Raw genomic sequence first — 7,500 nt, 5'->3', positions numbered from 1 at the left:
CTCAGGGGCCCCGGATGGAGCTCCTGAACACAGACAAGCAAGGGGAGGCTCCCCGGGCACATCGGAACCCCTTTCCGGGCCCTTGGCAGTGCGGCAGGCTGGGAGACAGGGCCCAGGGCCTGAGCACCCGACCCGGGGCCCACCCGGGCCCCTGGACCCAGCTGGGGCTCCCAAGCCCGGAGGCGCATGGGACGCCTCCCCGGTCCCTCCGGACCCCGTCCCGGGCACCCTGCCACACAGCAGGACCAAGGACAGAGCCCGGGGTGGGGAGGCCGCCCTCCCCGGGCCCTCAGGGGCCCTAGCCACTGCTCCTGAACCCAGCCAAGCAAGGGGAGGCTCCCCGGGCACATCGGAACCCCTTCCCGGGCCCTTGGCAGTGCGGCAGGCTGGGAGACAGGGCCCAGGGCCGGAGCACCCGACCCGGGGCCCGGCCGGGCCCCTGGACGCAGCCGGGGCTCCCAAGCCCGGAGGTGCATGGGACGCCTCCCCGGTCCCTCCGGACCCCGTCCCGGGCACCCTGCCACGCAGCAGGACCAAGGACAGAGCCCGGGGTGGGGAGGCCGCCCTCCCCGGGCCCTCAGGGGCCCTAGCCACTGCTCCTGAACCCAGCCAAGCAAGGGGAGGCTCCCCGGGCACATCGGAACCCCTTCCCGGGCCCTTGGCAGTGCGGCAAGCTGGGAGACAGGGACCAGGGCCGGAGCACCCGACCCGGGGCCCGCCCGGGCCCCTGGACCCAGCCGGGGCTCCCAAGCCCGGAGGTGCATGGGACGCCTCCCCGGTCCCTCCGGACCCCGTCCCGGGCACCCTGCCACGCAGCAGGACCAAGGACAGAGCCCGGGGTGGGGAGGCCGCCCTCCCCGGGCCCTCAGGGGCCCTAGCCACTGCTCCTGAACCCAGCCAAGCAAGGGGAGGCTCCCCGGGCACATCGGAACCCCTTCCCGGGCCCTTGGCAGTGCGGCAGGCTGGGAGACAGGGCCCAGGGCCGGAGCACCCGACCCGGGGCCCGCCCGGGCACCTGGACCCAGCCGGGGCTCCCAAGCCCGGAGGTGCATGGGACGCCTCCCCGGTCCCTCCGGACCCCGTCCCGGGCACCCTGCCACGCAGCAGGACCAAGGACAGAGCCCGGGGTGGGGAGGCCGCCCTCCCCGGGCCCTCAGTGGCCCTAGCCACTGCTCCTGAACCCAGCCAAGCAAGGGGAGGCTCCCCGGGCACATCGGAACCCCTTCCCGGGCCCTTGGCCGTGCGGCAGGCTGGGAGACAGGGCCCAGGGCCGGAGCACCCGACCCGGGGCCCGCCCGGGCCCCTGCACCCAGCCGGGGCTCCCAAGCCCGGAGGTGCATGGGACGCCTCCCCGGACCCATGGAGCCCGTCCTGGGCATTGAGCCATGCCGTTGGCCTGGAGATGGGTGCCCCGGACGCCCGGGGGAGGTCTGTCCGGGACACATGGAGCCCGTCGTGGGCATTGAACTATGCCGTTGGCCTGGAGAAGGGAGCCCCGGTCGCCCGGGGGAGGACTGCCCGGTACCCGTGGAGCCCTTCCCGGGTACTTTGCAACGCCGTTGGCCTCCTGGAGATGGGTGCCCCGAACGCCCGGGGGGCGGGCTGCCCGGGACCCGTGGAGCCCGTCCTGGGCACTCTGACCTGCTGTTGGCCCGGGGGAGGGACCCCAGACGACCGGGACCCGTGGAGCCCGTCCTTGGCACTCTGACAAGCCGTTGGCCCGGGGAAGGGAGCCCCAGACGACCGGGACCTGTGGAGCCCGTCCTGGGCACTCCTGTATGCCGTTGGCCCGGGGAAGGGAGCCCCGGACGTCCGGGACCCGTGGAGCCCGTCCTGGGCACTCCTGTATGCCGTTGGCCCGGGGAAGGGAGCCCCGGACGTCCGGGACCCGTGGAGCCCGTCCTGGGCACTCTGAAATGCTTTGGCCCGGGGAAGGGAGCCCCGGACACCCGGGGGGAGGACTGCCCGGGACCCGTGGAACTCGTCCTGGGCACTCTGACATGCCGCTGGCCCGGGGAAGGGTGCCCCGGATGCCCGGGGCCCGTGGAGCCCGTCCTGGGCACTCTGACAAGCCGTTGGCCCGGGGAAGGGAGACCTGGACGCCCGGAACCCGTGGAGCCCGTCCTGGGCACTCTGAAATGCTTTGGCCCGGGGAAGGGAGCCCCGGACGCCCGGGGGAGGACTGCCCGGGACCCGTGGAACTGGTCCTGGGCACTCTGACATGCCGCTGGCCCGGGGAAGGGTGCCCCGGATGACCGGGGCCCGTGGAGCCCGTCCTGGGCACTCTGACATGCCGCTGGCCCGGGGAAGGGAGCCCCGGATGCCCGGGGCCCGTGGAGCCCGTCCCGGGCACTCTGCCATGCCGTCAGCCTGGATGGAGCCCCGGACGCCCGGGGGGACGAAGGCCCGGGACGCATGGAGCCTGTCCCGGGCACTCTGCCATGCCGTCGGCCTGGATGGAGCACCGGACGCCCGGGGGACGACTGCCCAAGAGCCATGGAGCCCGTCCTGGGCAATTTGACATGCAGTTGGCCTGGAGGAAGGAAGCTCCGGGTGGCCTAGGGAGGTGTTGCCCAGGCATATCCCATCTGGTCCCCATGGCAGAGAGCCACCAACCCTGGAGGGGTGTCAGGGCATACCCTGCCCCATAGTAATCCGGAGGCAAATTACCCCCCTTTCTTGCAATCTGTGCACGCGAGGGGACCCAAGGCGTGAAAGAACCCGACCTCATGGAGCCCTCGCCGGGATCCGGGAGGCGAATGGCACCTCATTAAGACTTCCAGGGAAGTTCGGCCATCTGGTCCCCCCCATAGGAAAGCGTTGTGGGCGACCAGATGCCCGAGGGGATCCGGGCGACCAGATGGCCGAGGGAATCCGGGCGACCAGATGGCTGGGCATGGAGGTGAAGCCGCCTGGACTCTTCCCCACCCCGTCCCCGTCCCCGTCCCGGGACGAATGCCCGGGACGCATGGAGCCCGTCCTGGCCACTTGACGTCCCGTCCTGGGCATTGAACCATGCCGTCGGCCTGGAGAAGGGAGACCCCGGACGCCCGGGGGAGGACTGCGCGGTACCCGTGGAGCCCTTCCCGGGTACTTTGCAACTCCGTTGGCCTCCTGGAGATGGGTGCCCCAGATGCCCGGGGGTGGGCTGCCCGGGACCCATGGAGCCCGTCCTGGGCACTTTTACATGCCGTCGGCCTGGAGGTGGGTGCCCTGGACGCCCGGGGGAGGCCTGCCCGGGACCCGTGGAGCCCCTCCCGGGTACTTTGCCAATGCCGTTGGCCTCATGGAGATGGGTGCCCCGGACGCCCGGGGGAGGACTGCCCGGTACCCGTGGAGTCCTTTCCGGGTACTTTGCAACGCTGTTGGCCTCCTGGAGATGTGTGCCCCGAACGCCCGGGGGGAGGGCTGTCCGGGGCCCATGGAGCCCGTCCTGGGCACTGTGACATGCCGTCGGCCTGGAGGTGGGAGCCCCGGACGCCCGGGGGAAGGCTGCCCGGGACCCGTGGAGCCCTTCCCGGGTACTTTGCCATCCTGTTGGCCTCCTGGAGATGGTTGCCCCGGACGCCCAGGGGAGGTCTGTCCGGGACACGTGGAGCCCGTCCTGGGCATTGAGCCATGCCGTTGGCCCGGAGAATGGAGCCCCCAGACGCCCGGGGGAGGTGTTGCCCAGGCATATCTCATCTGGTCCCCCGGGCAGAGAACCACCAGCCCTGGAGAGGTGTCCGGGCGTACCCTGCCCCTAGTAATCCGGAGGGAAATTACCCCCCTTTCTTGCAATCCGTGCACGCGAGGTGACAGAGGGGACCCAAGGCGTAAAAGAACCCGACCTCATGGAGCCCTAGCTGGGATCCAGGAGTCGAATGGCACCTCATCGGGACTTCCAGGGAAGCCCGGCCATCTGGTCGCCCCATTGGAAAGCATCGCGGGCGACCAGAGGGCCGGGATCGAAAGGACTCCCAGCTCCCCATCCATCCCAAGCCTTCGCGGTAGGGTTCCTGACTGCCTGCCCACGCAAGGCAGGGCTCTTGGACCCCGGCTGGGCCTCAGGCGCAGGTTGGACCACCAGAGCTCTAGGGCCCGGACGACCTGGGGGAGGAATGCCCGGGACCCGTGGAGCCCGTCCTGGGTACTTTGACATGCCGTCGGCCTGGAGGTGGGTGCCCCGGACGCCCGGGGGAAGCTGCCCGGGACCCATGGAGCCCGTCCTGGGTACTTTGCCAATGCCGTTGGCCTCATGGAGATGGGTGCCCCGGACGCCCGGGGGAGGTCTACCCGGGACCCATGGAGCCCTTCCCGGGTACTTTGCCAATGCCGTTGGCCTCGTGGAGATGGGTGCCCCGGACGCCCGGGGGAGGTCTACCTGGGACCCATGGAGCCCGTCCTGGGTACTTTGCCAATGCCGTTGGCCTCATGGAGATGGGTGCCCCGGACGCCCGAGGGAGGTCTGCCCGGGACCCATGGAGCCCGTCCTGGGTACTTTGCCAATGCCGTTGGCCTCCTGGAGATGGGTGTCCCGGACGCCCGGGGGAGGACTGTCCCGGACTCATGGAGCCCGTCCTGGGCACTTTGACATGCCGTCGGCCTGGCGGTGGGAGCCCCGGACGCCCGGGGGAGGGCTGCACGGGACCCATGGAGCCCGACCCGGGCACTCTGTCATGCCGTCAGCCTGGATGGAGCCCCGGAAGCCCGGGGGACGAATGCCCGGGACGCATGGAGCCCGTCCTGGGCACTTTTCCGTGCCTTCGGCCTGGAGCCCCCAGACACCCAGGGGAGGACCACCGTGAAAACCATGGAGCCCGACCCGGGCACTCTGCCATACCGTCAGCCTAGATGGAGCCCCGGACGCCCAGGGGACGAATGCCCGGGACGCATGGAGCCCGTCCTGGGCACTTTTCTATGCCGTCAGCCTGGATGGAGCCCCGGACGCCCGGGGGACGACTACCCAGGAGCCATGGAGCCCGTCCTGGGCAATTTGACATGCAGTTGGCCTGGAGGAAGGAAGCCCCGGGTGGCCTAGGGAGGTGTTGCCCATGCATAGCCCATCTGGTCCCCATGGCAGAGAACCACCAGCCTCGGAGGGGTGTCCGGGCGTACCCTTCTCCCTAGTAATCCGGAGGAAAATTACCCCCTTTTCTTGTAATCTGTGCACGCGAGGTGACAGAGGGGACCCAAGGCGCGAATGTACCCGACCTCCTGGAGCCCTCGCTGGGATCCGGGCAGCGAATGGCACCTCATCGGGACTTCCAGGGAAGTTCGGCCATCTGGTCGGCCCATAGGAAAGCGTTGCGGGCGACCAGATGCCCGGGGGGATCCGGGCGACCAGATGGCCGAGGGAATCTGGGCGATCAGATGGCTGGACACGGAAGTGAAGCCGCCTGGACTCTCCCGACCCTGTCCCCGTCCCCGTGCCCGTGCCCGGGACGCATGGAGCCCGTCCTGGGCACTTTTCCATGCCTTCGGCCTGGAGCCCCCAGACACCCAGGGGAGGACCACCGTGAAAGCCATGGAGCCCGACCCGGGCACTCTGCCATACCGTCAGCCTGGATGGAGCCCCGGACGCCCGGGGGACGAATGCCCGGGACGCATGAAGCCCGTCCTGGGCACTTTTCCATGCCTTCGGCCTGGAGCGCCCCGACACCCAGGGGAGGACCACCCTGAAAACCATGGAGCCCGACCCGGGCACTCTGCCATGCTGTCAGCCTGGATGGAGCCCCGGACGCCCGGGGGACGAAGGCCCGGGACGCATGGAGCCCGTCCCAGGCACTCTGCCATGCCGTCGGCCTGGATGGAGCCCCGGACGCCCGGGGGACGACTGCCCAAGAGCCATGGAGCCCATCCCGGGCACTCTGCCATGCCGTCCAGACAAATTCGTACGGACTCCTAACCTTCCGACACGGATCGGAATCGAGCCCTTTCTGACCCAGCAGATTTCAGGTTGATTTGCTATATACTTTACGTACGATTTTATGGGGGCCGATTCCGATCCGGTACGTAAAAGCACATCCGACCGACATGTCGGACAACCACGTACACCCAGGGGATAGGACTGCCCGGGTCACATGGACCCCGTCCTGGGCACTCTGATCTGCCGCCGGCGCCGGGGATCGAACCGTGATCACCAGATGGGGATATCCCAAAAATCTGGCATGGATACGGCCCGCCAGGACAGGTTTGGGCACCCCTGTTGTACGGACTCCCAAGCCCGACAGATTCCTACGGACCTTCTGACACGGATCGGAATCGAACCCAGCAGATTTCGCGTTGACTGCCTCTATATCAGGGGTGCCCAAACCTGTCCTGGCGGGCCGTATCCATGCCAGGTTTTTGGGATATCCCCATCTGGGGATCACGGTTCGATCCCCGGCACCGGCGGCAGATTAGCCCAGCACCAGGTGACTCTGGGAAATAGCTGGCGCCGCGGCTAGGGCGGCTGACTCCGGAATCTGGAGATTTTTTTATTTAAGGTTTTTGTAGAGCGCGTAGTAACCCTCGAGCATCCCAGAGATCAGGGTTCGATCCCCGGCACCGGCCGCAGATTAGCCCAGCACCACGTGACTCTGGGAAATAGCTGGCGCCGCGGCTAGGGAGGCTGACTCCGGAATCTGGAGATCACGGTTCGATCCCCGGCACCGGCGGCAGATTAGCCCAGCACCAGGTGACTCTGGGAAATAGCTGGCGCCGCGGCTAGGGCGGCTGACTCCGGAATCTGGACATTTTTTTATTTAAGGTTTTTGTAGAGCGCGTAGTAACCCTCGAGCATCCCAGAGATCAGGGTTCGATCCCCGGCACCGGCCGCAGATTAGCCCAGCACCATGTGACTCTGGGCAATAGCTTGCTTAATCTTCCCGACGGCCCCTAGCGCCTAGAGACCCTTACGGGTGATTGTGCGCCTTACAAATGTGGATTATTATTAATATTATTATTATTATTATTATTTGGGCCGATTCCGATCCGGTTCGTAAAAGCACATCTGCCCGAATCAGTCGGACAACCACGTACGCCCGGGAGAGGACTGCCCGGGACCCGTGGAGCCCGTCCTGGTCACTCTGACCTGCCATCGGCCTGGAGAAGGGAGCGCCGGACCCCCGGGGGGAGGACTGCCCGGGACCCGTTGAGCCCGTCCTGGGCACTCTGACCTGCCGTCGGCCCGGGGAAGGGAGCCCCGGACGCCCGGGGGGAGGACTGCCCGGGACCCATGGAGCCCGTCCTGGGCACTCTGACCTGCCGACGGCCCGGGGAAGGGAGCCCCGGACGCCCGGGGGAGGACTGCCCGGGACCCGTGGAACTCGTCCTGGGCACTCTGACATGCCGCTGACCCAGTGAAGGGAACCCCGGACGCCCGGGAACCGTGGAGCCCGTCCTGGGCACTCTGACAAGCCGTCGGACCGGGGAAGGGAGCCCCGGACGCCCGGGACCCGTGGAGCCTGTCCTGGGAACTCCGGCATGCCGTTGGCCCGGGGAAGGGAGTCCCAGATACCCGGGACCCGTGGAGCCGTC

Source organism: Lissotriton helveticus, chromosome 4_1 (assembly GCF_964261635.1).
Source record: "Lissotriton helveticus chromosome 4_1, aLisHel1.1, whole genome shotgun sequence".
Classification (NCBI taxonomy): Eukaryota; Metazoa; Chordata; class Amphibia; order Caudata; family Salamandridae; genus Lissotriton; species Lissotriton helveticus.
The sequence above is the reverse complement of the archived record's forward strand: the minus strand, read 5'-3'. Positions refer to the sequence as shown.